Source organism: Globicephala melas, chromosome 18, assembly GCF_963455315.2.
Source record: "Globicephala melas chromosome 18, mGloMel1.2, whole genome shotgun sequence".
Lineage (NCBI taxonomy): Eukaryota > Metazoa > Chordata > Mammalia > Artiodactyla > Delphinidae > Globicephala > Globicephala melas.
Genome location: NC_083331.1, coordinates 17361513 through 17382845, shown reverse-complemented (window position 1 = coordinate 17382845; position 21333 = coordinate 17361513). Strand labels below are relative to the sequence as shown.

The window sequence follows — 21333 nt, the reverse complement described above, 5'->3', positions numbered from 1 at the left end:
AATTAATGACACATGTAATGACACTTCAGCTCCTAGTTTAGATCTAACTGCTCAATTATCAAAATTCTCAGAAGAGTTTTAACCAGGTTCAGGGTGAATTCATAAAGACTATCTTCCCTAGCCATTCTTCTGGAAAATAAGAAAGCATCTAAACTTTAATCAAGAAATGAAATTATATTATGCTTAATAAAGAGCTCCAGTCTCCCAGGTTCCACATATCTAATCACCAATATATGTTTGACATCAGACACTATTAGCAAATAAGTAAGATTTTAGCCCATAAAGTTTTTACAAAAATTCCAGCTATTAAAAAAAATTTCCACATGTAGTTAAGCTACTATGAATGTGTAATACAAAGCTAAAAACTTAGTCAGTACATATCAATTGATGACTAACAGAAATAGAAATATTTGTTCTGTCAAATTATCTTTAAACTTAAATGATTCTATTTACGGACTTATAACTTTAAATTTAAAAGAAATTCTTATTCTTTAACATTTAAGTATTTTTGATTCTGAAAAATATTTAAAAAGTCAGAAAAATTAGGAAATCTATAAATTATTTTTTAAATGCAAGAATAGGCTAATAAACTTAAATAGCTAGTCAAGAAGGCTAGGTTTAAGATAAATAAAAGTATAAAATATAGTAATATTTACAATTCAGATAATATTCTGTTAAAAACCCCCAATCTTTAATTTTTATCAAAATTGAAAAAGTCATTTTTCTGCTTAGCAGCAGCTTAATAACAAACAATGTTAATAATAAAAATTAAAAAAAAAATCTGAGGATCACAGGATAACAAAATTACTAAATATATTTGTTTATTATGAAAGCTATCCAATAAAAAAGTTACAGCAAATATCAAAGAAAGATTTTTAAAAATTAAGACATTTACAAACAGTAATAAATTAATAAACGAATAACCAGTCAATTAATCAGTCTCAGCAACTACATTTGAATCAGGCTGCATGTTTCTCTTCCAAGTGACTCTAACCATGAAAATAGGAAAGTAAAACTAAGCCAAATCACATATGTTAATGAAATATCAAAAGTGTGGTTTGTGGTGCTGAGAACTGAAGTTCTACTTCAAAATGATATTAAATAAAAAAACTAAGTCCTGACATTAATTAAATATTGCCTTTTGAAAATGCTTATCTGACAATACAATTCTGATGCATTACGTCTTATCTGAAGAAAACTGAAACATTAAGGATCTATTTGCTAGTCAGAAAAAGAAAACATAAAATACACACATGTACAAAACTGCCTCAAATAAACATTTAAAATTTTTTCATTAAGAAATTGTATCTACTCTTTAATGAATCCTCAGTAACACCATAAAACCTCAAAGAAAATTTTTATAGCTGACAAACTGTTTAAAATATAAGTTGTCCTTATATACTAGCATTATACATCAATGACAAATATGAATAATTTCAAGTCCCCTCATACATAGATATGTTAAATTACCTCTATTCTAGTTTATCCAAATATTCTTCTCCCCCTAAGGATAACTATTTCAATAAAACTAGAACACTGACAGTATAACTGTATTTTGGGAACAATTAAGAATTTTCCTGAAAATAAACATCATTTAACCCTGAAAATGCACTTATCCAAAAATATAAATATTGCACAAATAAGATAGAAATCTATCACTGTAAAAAATATAACACAATAAATCCTTTCCCCCAAATTCTGTTATAATGAACTACATGTAAGGCTTAGTTAGATAGTCAGGTTTGTAAATTAAAAACAGTCAAAATCCTTACAAAATGTCCTTTAAGGGACAGCCAATCACATGTAGCAGTAAAAGCCCTTATTAACCTGTCTCCTAAAATAACACATACTACTAATTAGGTTAAAGTTTCTTACTCTGTAAGAACTGACCAAATAGAAGAAAACTTAATATCTACACCAACTCTTTTAGATGTTAAATTATTTACTAAGCTAAAAATTTGGAAGTTTATAAGCTATCTATGGGACAATTTCATGATGCTAAATACTTGTGTCTAAATAATAAGTTTTGACAACTTCAGAGATCACAAATCATAAACTCTCTAAATCAGGAACAACTCTAATTTATATCTTTTCCACAATATAAATTCAAAAGCTGTCTCTCTTTCCCCATTTAACTCATTAAGGCTGTGTATAAAGATATCTGAATTGAAAGTGATAAACTGAACCTGGATTTTTCCCTCCCCCAGATACCCAGAAATTGGATTTTTCACTTTTCATCTCAATGTTCTCTAACCTAGAAAACACTGGTTAAGTTAAAGGGCAAAAACTGTATTCATTTTCATCCTATCCAAACTAAGCTGCTTTTTTATAACATTCTCAAATCAAAGTTATGAAGACTTTCTATACCTTGTATTTATCTCAAACAAGCACCTTACAGTATAATGACACCAATATCTGAACTCCACCCTTACATCAAACTGATTTCTATTAAATTTTAACGTTTTACTTAACCTTAACTGTCAACGGATTCACATTCCTGGATCACCTAATATCTAATAAAACAGAAATATCTGATTTTTAAAGTATTTTGATATGTATCTCAATGTTCAAACACATTCTTAAACACACATCTGAGAATTTACTTAAAAATTTTTTTTAACATTCTTTAAAGATAAAGGCAGTTCTATGTCCATGGTGATAAATACACTTCACTCTTAAAGACTAAGATTACACTCTTCTTATGAAAACAAACTTTTGTGATTTCCTATATCTTAAGTATATAAAGTAAATATTTTTAGGTGAAAATAAATTTAAAGAAAAAATTACATTATTTTTTAGTAAACCTCACTTTATTTAGCAAATAGTGTTTTAAAAAACATATTATGGTTAGTGTTTCATGTAATTTATACTTTACTAATCAAAACTTAACCAATACTTAGTAATACCAATAACCAATACTTAGTTCAATGAATTTTCACTATACCAGATTACAATTTAGAAAACAGCCAAAATTTTTATCAGCTAAGTATCTGAAAACTTCAACTAAAACTATAAATTTTATTTCAAAGCAAATAAACATGCTGGAAAAGTGGTTCTGTGATAAAGTATTTTGGAGGTAAAGATCAAAGTCACTGGAAGTTCTGGAATTCTACAGTTTATTTTTAAAGAGTTTGCAACTTTTGATATGAACAATTTAAATATTTTACTCAGAGTACCTATGAGTAAGATGCTAGCTTCTGCTTAAGAAAGTGGGTTTTTCAGTTTCAACCAAATTGCCACTTCTGGTTAGGACAGTCCTTGGAATACTTTAAATTCTCTTAAAATATTCTCATTAATCTTATCTGATTTTGTAGGGTCTATCTACCACTATACCTGTCAAAGAGCGAAACACCAAATTCCTTTTGATTTAAACCTTCCATTTTATAATATGAAAAATCCACTATTTAAGACTTTTACATATAACACTGTAATAACAACCTTAAGGAAAAAAAAGGAAGATCATTATATATACACTTATTTTTAGAATAAATAAATTCATTTGGAGTTGGACCTAATACAAGATGATAAGAACATCAATTATATGGAAAAAACCTGAAGTTTTAATAAATCAAGAGAACTCAACTGTGGCCACTTCACTGGATGATTTCTGTCTATTAGTAAATATTGATTTTAGCTCACCAAAATGTTCTGGCTTTACCAATTGTCTAGCTCAATTATATTGCAAAGATATAAAATTGTATGCTTTTAAAATTCATTAGTATACCTTAACCTCCTATCATGTTCCAATGCATTATGTGAATGTTCAATCAAAGAAGTTAGGTTGTTCTCCAGAATTGGCTCTCTCCTAAAGGTCAAAACCTGCAATAAAAATGTCATGTATTATAGCATGAAGACACTCAACAGATTTCCGCCTCCTGCAGTTTCACAGTGGATCCCTGAACACAGAAGTAAGATCTTCAAAACGACCCCAATCTTGCCTATATTCAAAGAAACCCTAACTTGAAAATAATGTTTTAAAAATAGAAATATCTTGATTAGAAACACCTGTGATATGCTTTATCATCTGAAGCCTCTTCAAACAAATCAGATTAATATGTTTCTGCTTTCATTTCTCTTTAGAGCATTCATTTTGAAAGCAGTGTAGATGAGTGTGTGTGTTTATGTAAGTAGTTATAAGAGGACTGCTAAAGGGGACTCCATAAGGAAAACAGAAATATAGTTTGTGCCTCTAAAACTCATAAAATCCACAGTTTAAGAAGTTACTCAAAGTGATAGAGACAAATTTTTAAATACCTTTCTCCCCAAATTATCGTATGTTTTAATGGTGACAGAAATTACCATCATTTTCAACTTCAGTCTTTTCCCAAGCCTGAGTGAATAATAATACTGATATTTCCAAACGTTTTAAGACATTACAGTCTAACAGAACAAAACTTAGAAATTACTTTTAAAACAAATTAAAATATTTGTAAGTAATAAATGGATGAGTATCGGGCCACTGGCTTTTTTAATGTGTCCAAGTAGAGGTGGTGTAACTAAATGTATGTAAGGGTGTTTTCATTTGTTTCACCTGAATCTTAATAATTTAGTGGCAATCAACTATACCAAAATATTAAATTGTTAAATTACCACAGGTTTATAATGTACTATATGTGAACCACAATGCTCTGAGCTTTCCATTTTTATTTAAAATAAAATAACCCTTTATTCCTCTGCAGCCAAATATCTGATTGTTTAATAACAAAAAACACACATATATAACTCACAAACACTAACCCTGAAACCATGACATTTAAAAAATTAGAATAATTGTACATAGTCTTCCTCAAAAGATATAGACAGTTTTCTATATGTGAGCATACAGTAAAGGAAGATATCTTAATTTTAAAAAATCACAGGATAATAGAAGAAACCAATATGTACTCCATTGCAAGTGCTGTTTTTAAATAGTAGGGAAACAAAAAATACTAGATAATAAAGAACAAAAGAGGTTCAGATAGAAGACAAATATTAAATCAAATGTGTATGATAAAAAAGATGTTAAGAAAACCTTGAAATATTAAAATTCAAATCTCAAATCTATTACAAAATACAGCTTTTTACACTCAGAACCCACGACAAGTCTTTCCAGTGCAAAGATTCTTCAGTGAAATATGACAGGATCAAACAAAAGTATATTTAACTTCTCATAATTTGATAAAAAATATTAAGAATATAATTCATATATATATTTAATACTTTTATATATTTCCAATACTTTAAACTTGTCTTTCTAAAAGAAAGATCCTTTAAAGTATCTTTAAGACAGGCAAAGGAAAAAAAAAAGGCAAGAGAAAATCATTTCCCTACCAGAAAGCAATATTTCTAGGAAGGCTCTACAGTCATTTGTTCATGCAAATAATCAGAAAAATATATAAACACATATTAGTAATGTGACATTCTACAACTGATGTTACTCCTATAATATTAAGACAATCGAGACTTTAAAGTTCTACTACTGTCACTTGTAAAAATTAAATGCAAAAGTGGCTTAATCTCATTTTCGACACTTATTTCAAAGAAAGTGGTAGTTTATTACTGATTTCCTTAAGAGATATGGAGCTACCAAATTTCAGCAAGTCATAGTTTGAATTCTAATTACATGCCAAAATTAGTTGCCTGGCACACAATGTTTCTAAGTTTTCTGAATTAAAACAAAACAAAACAAAACAACATGTAGAGTAATACTCTGACAATTCTTTCTAAGATGTGTTTTCTAGTTATAATCAGACCAGTAATCTGTTTCTTCTAAAAAAGGGTTAAAAAGAAATCAGTGAAGATTATTAAGCTTCATTAAACAAAAGGAAAAAAAGACAAGAGCCAATTTTAGCCCAGTAATATTTTAAAATAAGAGACAAATTTTTATAGAATAAAATTTCAAAATCGTGTGTAAATTTATACTCTGATGTTTTTAATTGGAGAAAGCTTATGTATCCTGTAGAAGAAATCTCTAATACAGTCGCTGGGCATTTTTTTTTTTCTTTTTGTAAACCAAATCAACCGACTAATATTTCTGGATTGAAGTTATTTAGTGACATTCTGAACAGTTACTACATACTAATAAGTAAGCAGAGATAAAAATATATGTCTCCACAAAACAAAAAATAAACAAAAATGTAGCACACAAAGCATGATGAAACAAGGGATCCAGAATACGAAAGGTATTGAAATTTTCATCCTTAGCTCTAGATAAACATGAAAAGTGATTATTAATCTGATTAGGAAAAAAGCAGTGTTACATACAAACACCTGAGGCTACATTTTGTAAATGTACAACTAAGACAACTTAACAGCATTAAAACAAAGTCTAAAACCGCACTTTTATAAAAGAGTATGAAGGGCAAACAAATGAAAATCAATGCTATCAGGAAGACTGATACCTTACCTTCTCTAGTTCCCTCTCCCCCACAAAATGTAAACATAGCTTTGAAAAGAGCTGAGCTACGGTAGCAACACCTTTCTCCACCATTGTTTTCCTGTGGTAATACAAGACTTTTCTAGCCCTTACAATAGAAAATAAATTAGAATTATCCATTTCTGCAGAGAAATATGGATAATATACATAATATAATAATATACATCTGCTGGAACTCATACCTACACGCCCACAAGTCTAAAACCAAAATCTTCCTCTTATCTAGCACCACATAAAAGGGAAAATATTTTGAACGCTTGTGGATTTTATTTAGGTGCTAGTGTGTTCTCAAGCTTTAGTGTAGTATTTTAAATAAAGGAACCCCTTCACTTCTTTTCAAAATGGCTTATTAAACAAAACAGTCCTTCACCTATCACCTCCCAAAACAAACGAAAAAAACCCATAAACCAAAACACTAAAAAAGTGTGGTTAAATTTAACCAGCCTGGTGGAATTTAAAGCCTTTCCCCATCCTACCCTCAAAACTCTCCAAGTCACATAATAATTTGAATGAAAATTAAAACACAAAAACCAAAACAGTGAAAAAGCAAAACCCACCGGTTCTGGTATCTTAGGTAAAATTACATTTAAAATAGAAATAGGGTCTTCTACAGTTTCATTAAAGCAAATTTTATAGAGAGGATAATTAGCATCTCTTATGAAATTTTCATGAGATGACTCAAAATAAACAGCTTTGAAAAAAAGCAATGAACATAGGTTGTGTCATTCCAATTCTTGTTTTGAAGGCAATACAAAATAGTATGACTTATAAACTCAGCTATTCCCCTTATTAATATAAATTATATTTATAGCTCTACAGAGATTTATAAAAGTCGTAGGATCTTTTCATTTGAATATTTTCTCACAATGCACATCTGACCTAATGTGAGAATACAAACTCTAAGTTTCAAAATTTCAATTACTATTAATAAAAGGATATACATTTCTATTAAAAAACCTTTAAAAAACCATCTATGGCTATCTTGTTTATCAGTGAGCTTACCGATGTTCTTTGAAAACCACACCCGCCTTTTATCAAGATGCAACTAAACGGAATGACAAGCTTGGTAATAAAAAGAAATATATTGACGGTTGTCTCAAGCAACATTAAACAACTGAAAACTAACCAAATAAAGCACAACACACCCACACTGTTCTATGCAATATATTTCTTCATAATGAATTTATAAATGAAATCATACACACGCACCTGTGCTACTTACCTGTTGTATTGTCTAAATTAAGCAACATAAATTTATTGCAAATAAGGTTTTAAGTCCATTGCAATGGCTGAAATAGCAAAACCTATATATTTTAAATTATATGTGAAAAGTTTAAGAAATGTATCCAATTTTTGTGGAAAATGTGGAATGTGCTCATTCTTAACATTAAGAAAATTGAAGTTTCTTTTCACGGAAATAAAAGAAACAATTCTCCCATAATCTGCATCTAACAAATACATGTAGATTAAGATGAAAAAATTCTGTCAGAGGAATAAAAAAATCCTAAACTCAGTTTTTAACCAATAGAGAACAGGGGCAAATATATAAAAGTCTTGTAATTTCAGCCAGCAGAATTACAATTTTGCGAAAATCGTCTTCTCTAGGATTTTCTTTTAATATACATTTCAAAATCACTCGAAAATTCTTTATGGAAGAAAAAATACTAAACACCAGCTTTTTTTTTTTTAAACTCCCCGTCTTAATGTTTCATAACGTGGTTTTCTAAAGGTATAATTTTTTGGAAAGCCGAGAATTATAATCTAGTGTTCAACATTCAAACCCCCCAGTCCCGCTTCCTTCCAGCCAATCAGGGGGTAACAAGTTCGGTGTTTTGGGAGCTCCGTTAGACACAATTTGAAAAACATCACTTTGCGCTCTCCTACTCTCTTCGGGGAAAGATTCTAAGTGAGGGCGGGTGCCCCAATCTTTACAGAAATAAGAAATCAATCAATCGTTACATCAATTCCAGAGGGAAAAACTTTAGGCAGGCGGTCCTAAAAAGTCTGTGACTGAAAGCCTTATCCCTCTTTTCGAACAACTGAATAGCTGCTGCAAAAATCATCTCCTGCATATTCGCAACTCAGAGTCGCGCGCCCCATACGCAATACATCACACCAGCAAAGGGTTAATCTAGGGTGCCTTCAGCGCAGAAAGGGATTCATGATCCGGTACATCTTTAATGAGGAATTTTACAAAAGCCATTATCTAACTATAAAGTATAACTTAAAGTTAAAGGCGTCACTGGCTCAAATCATTCAAGAGTTGTCGAGTAAAAACTGGTAGAAACTACGAGAAAAAAAAAATCACTAAAGGGAAAGACAAATAGCCCTTTCCCCTCCGCGTCAAAGCCAAGAGAGCTCCCAAGAAAAGGTGGGGATTGCAAAATTACCGTTAAGTTCTTCGGGTAAAGACTTTTCGGGAGGAAAAGATTAATACAGTTTCAAAGATTGCCTTTTTCCTTGCGACACGTTTCAAAGACTGGAGAAAGAAAAAGTCTTCTCAGAAAAGTGCGACTCTGAGAAGGAAATCGCAAGGTCGAAGCCCCATCTTTCATCTCACCCAAGAACACACCCCCGCCCCCCCCCAAGAAAGGACGACACCGTGAGAGCAAATGACAAAAAATCCCGAGCAAAAAGCGAAAGTCCAGCATCTTTCCTAGGAGCCCGCTAAAACCTCAAAAGCCTGCCCCCGCCCCATCTTGTCCAAATTGGAAAAGCCAGACTCGGTCAGTGCTACCCCTGCCGAGACCCAGGCGCGCAGAGCAGGAGGGCGGCGTGGAGAAACCCACATTGCTAGGGCATCTCATGCTTTGGCATCAAAGACGACAATATAAACGACTGGGTCCCGCGGAGGGTACTATCCGCACGTCGGCCGGGAGGCACCCGCTACTCCGGGTCCTCAATTTTCCGCCGACCTTAAGTTTCTTGTCACGGGAAGACAGCCGCAGCGGGCCGGGAAAACTGCCATAAAAGACTGCTCGGTTCGGCAATGGGGGAGGGGGCGCTCGTCCCCCTCCTACTGTCAAGGAGCCTCTGCCTGCCGAGCCCCGCCGCGCCCCGTCTCCGGCCCCGGGCGGGGGGTCCTGCTGACAGATCCGCTGGGCGGCGGCCGCTCAGCCGCAGCGCGTCCGCGTCCCGCTCAAACTGCAACTCCCCTCCCCCCACACCCCCGACTCTCCGCGCTCCCGCCACATTCTGCCCGCCGGCGCCTACTCAGACACCCAATTACCCCCAACCCTACCTCCTCGCATTTTTGGCGATTAAAATGAAGGCGGACCCAGTTCCCACTCCCTGCACCCCCCCCCACCGCCTGCCGGTCCCACCACTGCCACCTCCCGAGTCCCGCTCTGCTACTTCTTCAGGCTCTTACCGGCTGCGCCAACCCTGGCGAAGCTCCGCCAAGTGCCCTTTGCTCGAAGTAATTTTTGGCGATTTTTTTAGTAATTTTTCGGCTGAGTCCTAGTGGCGATACGCTCTCCGACAGGTTATCCCGTCTCTCCCGCTAGATTGATGAGATCAGGCATCACTCGAAAATGGCGCCGAAAGCGCTGAGGCTCCTCATTCAAATTCGTTAGAGCCAACCCCGCCGCCCCGGGGCATGCCGGGAACGCGGGCTGCCTCCACAGCTGTCAATACCGCCTCCTAACCTCCGTACTCTAGCTTTCCCGACACTTCTGCTCATGCGCAAACTCCTACCCCAACCCCCCACGCCTTGAACATGCGCAGAATCATCGAGTGTTCACCGTTCTGCCTTCGCTTACTCAGTCGCAGCCCTTCTCTTTTCTTGCGCGTGCGTGCAGCTCCTATGCTCAGCCTAAGAGGTAGAGGGGCCGTGTGGAGTGTGGGCCCGAGAGTCCGTAGATGACGTATCAGTCGATAGGCATTTATTCTACCGTTCAAGGAAAACAAATAAGGGTGCAGCTTAGGCGAAAAGAAAAACATCTTATTGCCAGTGTCTAAACTCCAACGGAATGTGTCTGAGACCGTGTGTATGGATACACGTGTACTTGAATCAACCCCGCCTGTGTGTACAGCTCTTGCTGTTAAGTCAACGCTTTACCGGAGCTATCGCACTTAAGCCTCAGAACAACTTTATGAGGTAGGTACTATTATCATTCTCCGTTTGCAGACCAGGAAACGAAGGCTCAGAGACGTTGTAAGTAATTTCCCTAAGGTAGCACAGGTAGCAAGCACGTGGACGAGTCCGCATCTGTCAGATTCTGGAGCCCGGGCCGTTCTCTACCATGCTGTGCGACCCAACCTGTGTGTGTCTGCGTGTGTGTGTGTGCGTGTGTGTGCGCGCGCGTGTGCTGGAGCCCGGTTCTAGGTTCCCTGTTATGAAGGCACTTTCACTGAATCTAGTTTCTCTCACCGCGTTCTTGTTCTTAAACATTTTGCTCGATTTTGGAGAGGTAGATGGGTTATTGGGCAGTCTTTGGGATCGCTTAGGGTGATTTTTAAAAAAAACGGTTGGTAAGGTAACTTAATCTTGCAAAGACGGGTTTCTGTTGTGTCACGCACTGGTAAAGTAATAATAGCTAGATACCATATATTGACTGTACTCTGGGCTGCCATGGTGCTAAAATAAACGCTTTACGGAATGATCATGTTTACTGCCCACATCAGCCCTATGAAGTAGGCATTATCTTTATTTTACACAAGAGGATACCTGAGACTCAGATTAAGAAACTTGCCCCTAAGTTTTATAACTAGTAAGTAGAAGCACAAGACCTAGGTAGATCTGTCCAACGTCAAAAACTGGACACTATGGTAAGACAGTAGATGATGATACATTTGTCAATACTGGAACACCTTCTTTAAAAATCTCTTTTAATCATTCATTTGCTTGAGAGAATTATCCTACCTGCCACAAGCTAGTTAAGATGGAAAAAAAACCAAACTGCCATTGATTCTAAATGATTACATTTTAAGATTATTTTAAAACTGGTTGCTTTTTTTCCTGATCCCAAGTTACAATGAATTTTCTAAAGAATCCAACAGTTTAAAATCTGGGGCATTGCTACACTTATTTCTAGTTTTTTGTTGTAAAACAACTTGTGATGAATCATAACTGAGTGTACAAAGACATACATCATTGTGAGGGTTAAATTAGACAACGCAGGTGAAAATGCCTGAAGTGCTAAGAAGTAAGGAAATGGGAGAAGGCTAGCATGGTTTGCATTACTGTGGTACAGTTGGAAGAGAAATGGATTTTAATAATTTGACATCATCAAGAAGTAACATGATTGAGTAGTATGGGGCTTACGTCTCTATGGTACGTTTGTGCACTGGTTAAGTGAGTAGACTCTGGAACCAAACGGCTTGGGTTGGAGCTCAGCTCTGCTATTTACTAGCTTTGTGACCCTGCATGAGTTACTTTTTCTCAGTTTGATCTTTTGTAAAAGGATTAATGCTAGTACCTCAACCGGTTGTTGTAAGGATGTAAATGAGCTAATATATTAAAGGTATTTGAACAGTGCTTGGTATATTAGTGAATGTTAGCTATTGTTGTAAGTCAGTTATTAACACTGATCTTTTAAAATGGTTTCTTTAGAGGTATTTTAAAAAACTACAGTTAGGGCCGTTAGGAATTAGCATTTGTGTTCAAGAGCCCCTTAAAATGATAAATCAACCTGACGAATTATTTTTGCCAAATAGAGTAATGATTTCTGTCAGATGAATAAAGATGTTAAGAGTAACCTAAGAAGATGGAATCGTTTTACTGCTTTTTCTAATTATTAAAGTTAAAGGGAAAAGGGAATAAAACCACTCTAAAATGTAAAGTAAAAACCATCCAAATTTCTATCATCTAGAGATAAATACATATCCTTTGTAATTTAAAAATATACCTGTGGAGAGAATCAGCTAGGTGAAGTCTGGATAAGTGGTATATTTGGGGAACGTATTTGCAAGATTGTACTAGAACATCATGAATTGGTAAAGTTTTAAATCCAGTCCCCTTTTAAGATTTATTCTGTCAAGAGAATTCCAAAGTGATGATGATATTAATAAATAATAACATTTATTGAGTACCTACAATGTGTCAGCTAAGCATGCATATCCATTTTCTCCTTGAATCCTCATAATAACTCATGAGGTGGGTGCAATTATTATCTCCCATTTTCCACATACTAAAGTTTATGTAGAGGTCACTTTTAGAAGATTTAAGTCCTGTTTTAAGATCCTATTTAATAAACCAACAATCCTTCATTAAAGCTTCTTGATTCACTAATATGGGAGAAAACAAAATCAGGTAACTTGGTTCCTAAGCCTGAAACCAACTGGAAAAAAAAATGGTGTTTTGAAAATGAAGAATTTTATGTTTGACCACAAGGGGGTGCAAATTCCCGAGTTGAATTTTAAAGAAAAAAAAAAGAGTACTTTTACTTCAGATCATCAGATTCACAGGTAAAAAGCTAGTAAGAATACCTTCCTTGAAGTTTAATACTCCACACAGTGATATACTTTATGTGAAGAAAGAACTCAGTTATTTAGGGACTCAGCTGGGGTAGAAGTTGTCAACTTTCTTTCATTTTCAATACAGTGAAGAGTTAATCACCCTACCCCCACCCCTTTCCACCCACCCAGTTTGTTTTTCTGCATACTCTTCTTGACTTGTCATAAGAGTAAAACTGAAGTCATAATTTAAAATTTGAGGTTTTACTTGGAAACTGCAGTGCAATCACCAGCAAATGAATGGTAAATATGGGTAGTGTGGAGAGCAGAGGTCTTGTAATTTCAATGCTTTTTTTCCCTCCTGCTGTTTCTGATGAGTAAGCTGCCACTGATGGAATGTTGGCTTCAACATATTAGCTTATTTAGATAAAAATGTGAAAGCTATAGGTCTGTTCATCTTTTAAGGAAGAATGAAGCCTCTTAAAGAAAAACATTTTGAACAGTAACTCAGTATACACTGGTGAATGTTTTAAAAACAATTTGCATAGATGCAAATTGCATAGATGTAAAAGCTACATAAATAGCTTTTATTTTCCTGTTGGTCTTGTTTTTCTGAGGTGGACTTAGTTTAAAAAAAAACTCTTTTACTTGGAAATAATTTCAAATTTACGAAAAGTTGCAAAAATAAAAATAGTTCAGAGAACACCCATATCATTTACTTGCTCTTTTGCAAGGTCTCTGTCTCTCTCCAAATATATATATATATATATATATATATTTCTTTATATGCAATTTTTTTTCTGAACCATTTGAGGTTAAGTTACATACATCCTGGCCCTTGATCCCTAAATACTTAAGTGTGTATTTCCTGTCAACTTCATAAATTTACATTGAGAAAATACTTCAGTCTACCATCCACATTCGCATTTTGTAGGTTGGTCCTTATACCATTTCCCCCTCCAGTACAGGAGCCAGTCTGGGGTCAGGCACTACATTTAGTGGGTCTTGACTCTAGCTTCTTTTACTGAAACATTTCCACAGCCTTTCTTTATCTTTTATGACCTTGATATTTTTGAAGAATATAGTTTCTCCTTCCACTCTCCTTTTTGATAGAACATTCCTTATTTTGTCTTTGTCTGATGTTTCCTCATGATTAAATTGAGGTTTTGCATTTTTAACTGGACTACTGCACAGGTGGTATTATGTCCTTCTCAGGGTACCACTTCTGGAAGCACATGATATCCATATGTCCCTCACTGATGATGTTAATTTTGACCACCTGATCCATATATGGCCCGAATTTTCCAATGTATAGTTACTGTTTTTTTCCTTCCTGGCAAATAATCAATTTGTGGGGAAATATTTGAAGATAAAGCTTGCTCTTCATCAAAGTTCCCATTTAAATATAGCATCCATTATTGCTGATATAATTTTACCATGATGGTTGCAAAATGATTCAACAAATCTAATACTCCTTTCACATTTACCAGTCAGCCCACAGCATTCTACTGCAAACAGAGCCCTTTCTTCTCCTCTATTTATCTATTTATTATCTGCATTAACTTATGAATTCCTATGTTTTTCCATTTCTGTATTTACCTTGTTTTCCTGTATTCTTTCTATATTTATATGTGTGTATATATATATATATATATATATATATATATTTATTTTTGTGTGTGTGGTACACGGGCCTCTCACTGTTGTGGTCTCTCCCGTTGTGGAGCACAGGCTCCGGACGCGCAGGCCCAGCGGCCATGGCTCACGGGCCCAGCCGCTCCGTGGCATGTGGGATCTTCCCAGACCGGGGCACAAACCCGTGTCCCCTGCATCGGCAGGCAGACTCTCAACCACTGCGCCACCAGGGAAGCCCTATATGTGTATATTTTGTACATTTTTTTCTGAACCATTTGAATGTAAGTTACACACATCATGACCTTTCACCTCTAAATATTTAAGCCTGTATTTAATTATTTTAGTGTTCGAATTGTCCCAGATTTAGCTAGTGGAAGCACCTTTAGTTTGGGTCCTGTCTTTGTGGTATGCTTATATCATTTTTTGGGCGTACTTCCTTGCTTTCTGGTATAATAAGATGTTCCAAGTTTAGCTTGCGCTTACCCTGCCCTAGCCCTAGTGTTAGCTTTTTCTCCAGAGCCCTGTTTCCTCTTAGTGGAGAATGGTATTAGATATCAAGGTTAGGTATGCTCATTGCTGCTTCTTGGACCTTTCAGGAGACAGAGCTAGGAAATATATACATATATATGCACATTAAAATATGCATACACTAAGATGTACATATATGTTAATAAAATTAAGCTCATGTATATTATTATTTGTATTATAATTGAGAAGATATCATAGCAATATTTATAAAGTTCTGAATAAAGTCATGAAATCACAATCCACATTAACAACTCATACAATTTTCATGTTCCCTTAGTAAATATCTGTACATATAATTTTATAGGGTCATAGTGTGAAATAGTTTTCTTTGTCTTTTTCCACTTAACATGTAAGAAGCATCTGAGTTACTATATCATTTTTACAATCTCATTCTAAGTTTCTCTGCTATGTATCATTTAGCAGATTCTACCATTCTTTTATTGGTGGACATCTAGGCTGTTTTCAATTTTTTGTTATTATAAATAATTCTGAAGTGAACATTTTTATATTTTCCTAATTAACTTTCTTATTTATTCATTTATTTATTAGACGATTTCTCAGAAGTGGGAATATGTTTGATATGTACTGGCACACAGATTAGTCAAACATTTACCAAAGTCCATATCAGAATTGGATATATAGAGATGAGAAGTATGTAGTCCCTGTTAGCAAGGAGCTGAAAGTCTAATGGAAGAAAGATAAATTCTTTAAAAATTATAATTTGAAATGTACAGGAAGAACATTAACCCAGGTAAGGAATAGGTGGCTCAGGAAAGCTTTTTAGGAGGGAGGTGGTGGTTGAGCTGCGTCTTGAAGGATACCTTGGCGAAGCCTTCGAGGAACCAGTGTAAAAGAGAGAGCAGAAGTAGGCCATAGAGAGCATTTTAAGCAGAATCACTGGAGTGTAAGGAAACAGAGGAGTCAGAAAGAACCTGGCATGGTCAAGAATATTCAGGTAGTTGTGTGATTTGTTGCCTAGGTGCTTTGGAGGAGTTGAGAAAGGTTAGCCTGATCAAGTGGATAGAGATTAAACCATGAAGGGCCTTACATATCACTTTTATATTGATGCAATTGAAAAATTTTAAACCAATGAGTAATACGATCAGATTTATATTTTAGAAATTCACTTTAACAAGGGTACTGGAGAACAGATTAGAAAATGCAAGAGCGGTGATAGAAAGTCCTGCAGAGGCTATTGTAGTATCTAGGCAAGAATTAAAAAAGTATTTGAACCAAAGAATTAGAAATGAAGTATAAACAAGATTGGATTTACTTACTCAGTATTAACTATGTAACTATTCCCAGGTAACTATTTAGCACCTACTCTGTGTTATATATTGTTCAAGGTACTGAGCATATAGGGATGAGCATAACAGCCACAGTTCCTCCCTTTATGCTGTAGTCTACTGAGAGAAACAAGGATTAAGTTAATAATCATACAAATTACAACAGCAGGAAAACACAGGATGCCCTAAAAGCGTACACCATGGGGACCTAACACTGAAGATTTAAGTAAGGCCTTTCTAAGGCGGGACAGTTAAACTGAGGCTTAGGAAGGAAGACCACTCTAGGCAAAGGAGGAGTGTATGTTAATGTCCTGAGCAGAAAGGACCAGTAAATTCAATGCCCATGAGGCTAGAGCAGAGTTAGCTAGGACGGAAAAAGTTGGAAGGTAAGACTAAAGAGGCTTAGGAGCCTTTGTATAATACATGGAGAAGAGAGAGAGGAGGCGTGTAGCAGGACTCCTAGGTTTCTGGTGTGGGCAACTGAGTGTCTCTTGGTACCATTTCCTGAAGGAAAATAGAACAGGTTTGGTGGATTATGATATGTGAAATTTTTTTTTTTTTTTTTTTTTGTGGTACGCGGGCCTCTCACTGTTGTGGCCTCTCCCGTTGCGGAGCACAGGCTCTGGACGCGCAGGCTCAGCGGCCATGGCTCATGGGCCCAGCCGCTCAGCGGCATGTGGGATCTTCCCGGATCGGGGCACGATCCCGTGTCCCCTGCATCTGCAGGCGGACTCTCAACCACTGCGCCACCAGGGAAGCCCAGAAATGCTGATTTTTATATGCCTTTGGGCCAAGTACGTACTTCCATCCTCTGTAGAGGTAACTGGATATTAGGATTGGATTTTTGATTTGGAAGTCTGGAATTTGGGGGAAGGTCTGGTTTGCATGTTGTCTGTAGATTTACTAGTTGACCAATTGTAGATGGTAGTTTAAACTGTGGGATTGGATGAGATCACTGAGGGAGGTATGTAGACTGATAAAAAGGTTCAACACAGAATCTTGGAGAACATTGGTAGCTACACAAAAAATGTATACACCGGAAAAAAAATTTGCTATAAATAGTAAAGACACATGACAAACTAAAAAATATTTTTAACATATAAAGTAGGTAAAGGGTTAATATCCTCAATATATAAAGAGATAGGTCTTTAAGAAAAATAGTTAACCAATACACAGTTAGCAAAAGAAGAAAAACAAATACAAGTTTTTCTTGTTTTTCTTTTTCAAATAAGGAGAGGTTTTATTTATTAATCAAACTTTAAGTACTTAAGGAAAGCAGAAGTTATAGAAGTTATAAAATTCTAAATGCTAAATATTTAAGAGACCTTAAAAAGCATCCTTAAAAGTGATTGCTGTTAAAATTTACAAATACTGGGCTTCCCTGGTGGCGCAGTGGTTGAAAGTCTGCCTGCCGATGCAGGGGACACGGGTTCGTGCCCCGGTCCGGGAGGATCCCACATGCTGCGCAGCGGCTGGGCCCGTGAGCCATGGCCGCTGAGCCTGCGCATCCGAGCCTGTGCTCCGCAACGGGACAGGCCACAACAGTGAGAGGCCCGCGTACCACACACACACACACACACAAATTTACAAAGACTAACCAGAGTTTCAAGTTGAATTTAAAAGTTAAGGAAGAATTAAAGTTTTTTAGTTCATAACTTTGATAAGAATTTAAATGACCCCTGAATATTCTTTTCAATGCACGAAAGACATTTAAAAAACCTCCTCACATTGACGGTATGAGTGAGTAAAGGCTGGTGGCAATGTAAATTAAAGCAGACCTTTTGGAAAGTAATTTAGCAATAATAAAAAAGATTATAGAAATAGTCATGTTTTTCCTGCCAGAAATTCCAATTTCAGGAGTCTAGGTGAAATAAATCCAAACTATGGAAAAAGATCTATATAGGAAGATGCCCATTGCAGCATATTAAATAAAATAGCAAAAAGGGGGGGGGTTGGGTTGCAATGTATAGTAGTAGTAAAATTATTGAGTAAACTGTGGAAAATTCACTGGATTTACTATTAGCATCATCACAAAATGATGCATACCAACTGGAAAAATGTTTGTAAGTGCAAGATGTTAGAGGTATAATTAGGATGATTGGAACTACTTCTAAAACACACAGAGGAAAAGTACAAGGAAAAACTTTCAACGCATATCAAGGTTTTCTGATCAAAGCTAAAAAGATAAAAGCCAGTCTAAAATTTGGCATTGCTGACCCTGCCAAACTATCTTTCTAAGGAACATTGATAGTCTATGAGCTAGTCCAGTGATTCTTAAACGTTGAGAATTTGTTGACAGTTACAGATTCTTTCTCTAGAATCATGTGCATATGTGAACTGTTTGCACGTAATTTTAGAGATGGATGATGGTCGATGGAGTTCCTGAAGAAAGGTAGAGGAAAATGATTCATTTTTATGATAGGCATAATAATGGTTCTCCTAAAGATGTCCGTATCCTAATCCCTGGAATCTGTGAATATGTTATGTTACATGGCAGGGAGTATTCAGGTTGTAGATAGAATTAAGTTTGCTACTCAGATGACCTAAAAATAGATTTTCCTGAATTATCTGAGTAGGCTCAATATAATTCCACAATTTTTCTAAATGTGGAAGAGGGAAGCAGAATAGTCAGTGTCAGGGTGGTGAGATGTGAGAAAGACTCAACCAGCTATTGCTGGCTTTGAAGATAGAAGGGGGCCATGAGCCAAGGAAGGAGGGCAACCTCTAGAAGCTGGAAAAGGCAAGAAAACAGATTCTTTCTTAGATCCTCTAGAAAGGAATGTAGCTCTTGTGGGATCTTAGTTTCCCGAACAATGATTGAACACCCCCACCCCCCACCCCCGCCACAGCAGTGAAAGTGCTGAATCCTAACCACTGGACCACCAGGGAATTCCCCAATTCTGGTTTTGAGAGTTTCATAATGGCCTGGAATCTGTCTGTCCTTGTTCTGTGTCTTCAGCACAGTTACTGGCATTAATATTTAATGGGAATGAATGGAACTCAGCAAAGAGAGACAGGATCACCAATTGCTCTGCCACCTGAACAAATCTGAGAATTACTTGTTTTACTCTATTATGTTCTGTGTATTCTTATAATCTGTGAGTTAAAACTGCTCTAGATTGATTGTTAAGGCTGTTTTCTGAAATAAATTGATGTTTACTGAGTATCACTTATGAACAAGGTATTTTGTTTTAAGACTGTACTTGTTTATTATCATATATTTAAAACATTGTGCTATAAATAGCTATGCTTAGGATTTTCCCCCTCCAGGAATATTATAACTAGTAAACTAGAAGAATTATAATAAAAGGCAAAAAGAAGAAGGTTTAACAATGGCTGGTTTGAAAATGTTTCTAATCTCTGTCATATATCCATAGCTATTTATTTTTTACTATGAGTTTTTAATTTTTCAAATTTAATATTTACCTGATAATTCCAAATTAAGCTTCTAATCAGGTTAGTGTATTGGTAAAAATATTGTATATATTGGTAAAATACTAAATCTAAGTATTTTTCTGTACTTTTTTTGTTTAACAAATACATCAAAGTACTTTTTGTCTTTTTTAGGTCTGTGAAGTGTCAGACCTCAAGACAGACAACAACTGTTTCATTAGGTTCACAGTATCTAGTGCACTAATCATAAACCTGTACAACATTTACTGAAATTTGTTGGTAATGTGGTGAGTTTTTCCCACATATTCACCCATTTACACTCCCTTTTTAAAATGCAAGTGTGTCATTTATTTCAGATATTGACAGAATCTTTGTTCTGTGAAGTAACTTTGGTAGTTTCTTTTCCCTGTAGCTAATTGATACATTAAAAAAGCAATGATAAAATCCTCCTCAGAAGTAAGAGAATGGACTTAGGACACGGGGAGGGGCAAGGGTAAACTGGGACGAAGTGAGAGAGTGGCATGGACATATATACACTACCAAATGTAAAATAGATGGCTAGTGGGAAGCAGTTGCATAGCACAGGGAGATCAGCTCGGTGCTTTGTGACCACCTAGAGGGGTGGGATAGGGAGGGTGGGAGGGAGATGCAAGAGGGAGGGGATATGGGGATATATGTATATGTATAGCTGATTTACTTTGTTATACAGCAGAAACTAACACAACAATGTAAAGCAAATATACTTCAATAAAGATGTTAAAAAATAATTTAAAAAGTTACTTAAATGGTTCATAACTATATGCTTTAATTAATTACGTATCAGTTTATAAGTACTTTATTATCCATAAATATTTTTGGATGATCCTTTAAAAATCACAAAAGGCAAAAAAAGAAACTACTCTTAGAGTAGTTTCTTTTTAGAGTATATCCATATTAGTTATAGGGGAGAAAATTTACACATGGATCAGGAAATATATTTGTTTGGGGAAATTTACTTTGCATGGTTTAGAGCCCCAGTTTCTGAAAGTCATTTATAACAGATTCGTACATATTTTCAACTCTGATTCTGTTAGGATTATGGAGGTATAAGGGTTTTTTTCTCCTATATAAAGAATTGTTTTGCTTCCACATTCGTGGAACTAATATTATAGGACTGAACTAACATTCATTTACAATTAATAATTATAATATTTAGTGAAGAAGTATGAACTGCCCACCTCACAACCCATTACCAATAAGGATACCTGGAAAGGGATAAACCCATTTGTTTGTTATTTACTTTCTAAAAAATTAGTGTGAAAATGCTGGCCTTAAATGATATATTAAATACAGTGTTTTGAAACATTGTTTTAAAATAATTTAAATTTCCTTAGTAAAGGAAATTTAGCCTATTCAGGTTTGGAATCGTAGAATATTAAAAGTTAAAACACACCTATTTGTAACTGCCCCCTGGAGCTGCTGAGAACAAACTCATTCCCACCTACATGTGATAACCCCTTAAGTATGACTTCTAGTACTTTCAACCATGAGGACAACTGAATCTCCATTCTCCAAACATCTATGATTTTAAACCCTTCACAGTCTTGGTTTCCTTCTCTGGTTGTTCTCCAGTTTAACAGAGCCTATCTCAAAAAGTGACACCCCAAATGGTAAATCATATACCATATATAGTCTAAAATA

The 21333-nt window shown here is 35.5% G+C and overlaps 2 long non-coding RNA genes across 7 annotated transcripts in view; one reads left to right on the top strand and one right to left on the bottom strand.

The window, feature by feature from the left end:
* LOC115866654 (uncharacterized) overlaps positions 1-21333 on the bottom strand; it is a 115537-nt gene that overhangs the window by 66822 nt on the left and 27382 nt on the right. Inside the window, exons 1-2 of one of the 6 annotated variants that reach the window (XR_011376907.1) lie at positions 9786-9930; positions 3725-3819 (exon numbers count right to left, since the gene is read on the bottom strand). The exons of 3 other annotated variants lie outside the window; for them this stretch is intronic. This is a non-coding gene — a long non-coding RNA (uncharacterized lncRNA). Of the gene's footprint in view, positions 1-3724; positions 3820-9785; positions 9931-21333 lie in introns of those variants that run through there. 2 more of the 6 variants (XR_011376906.1, XR_011376908.1) reach the window with 2 other exon arrangements.
* LOC115866655 (uncharacterized) overlaps positions 10192-21333 on the top strand; it is a 34408-nt gene continuing 23266 nt past the window's right edge. Inside the window, exon 1 of the long non-coding RNA XR_004044738.2 lies at positions 10192-10514. This is a non-coding gene — a long non-coding RNA (uncharacterized lncRNA). The remainder of the gene's footprint in view (positions 10515-21333) is intronic.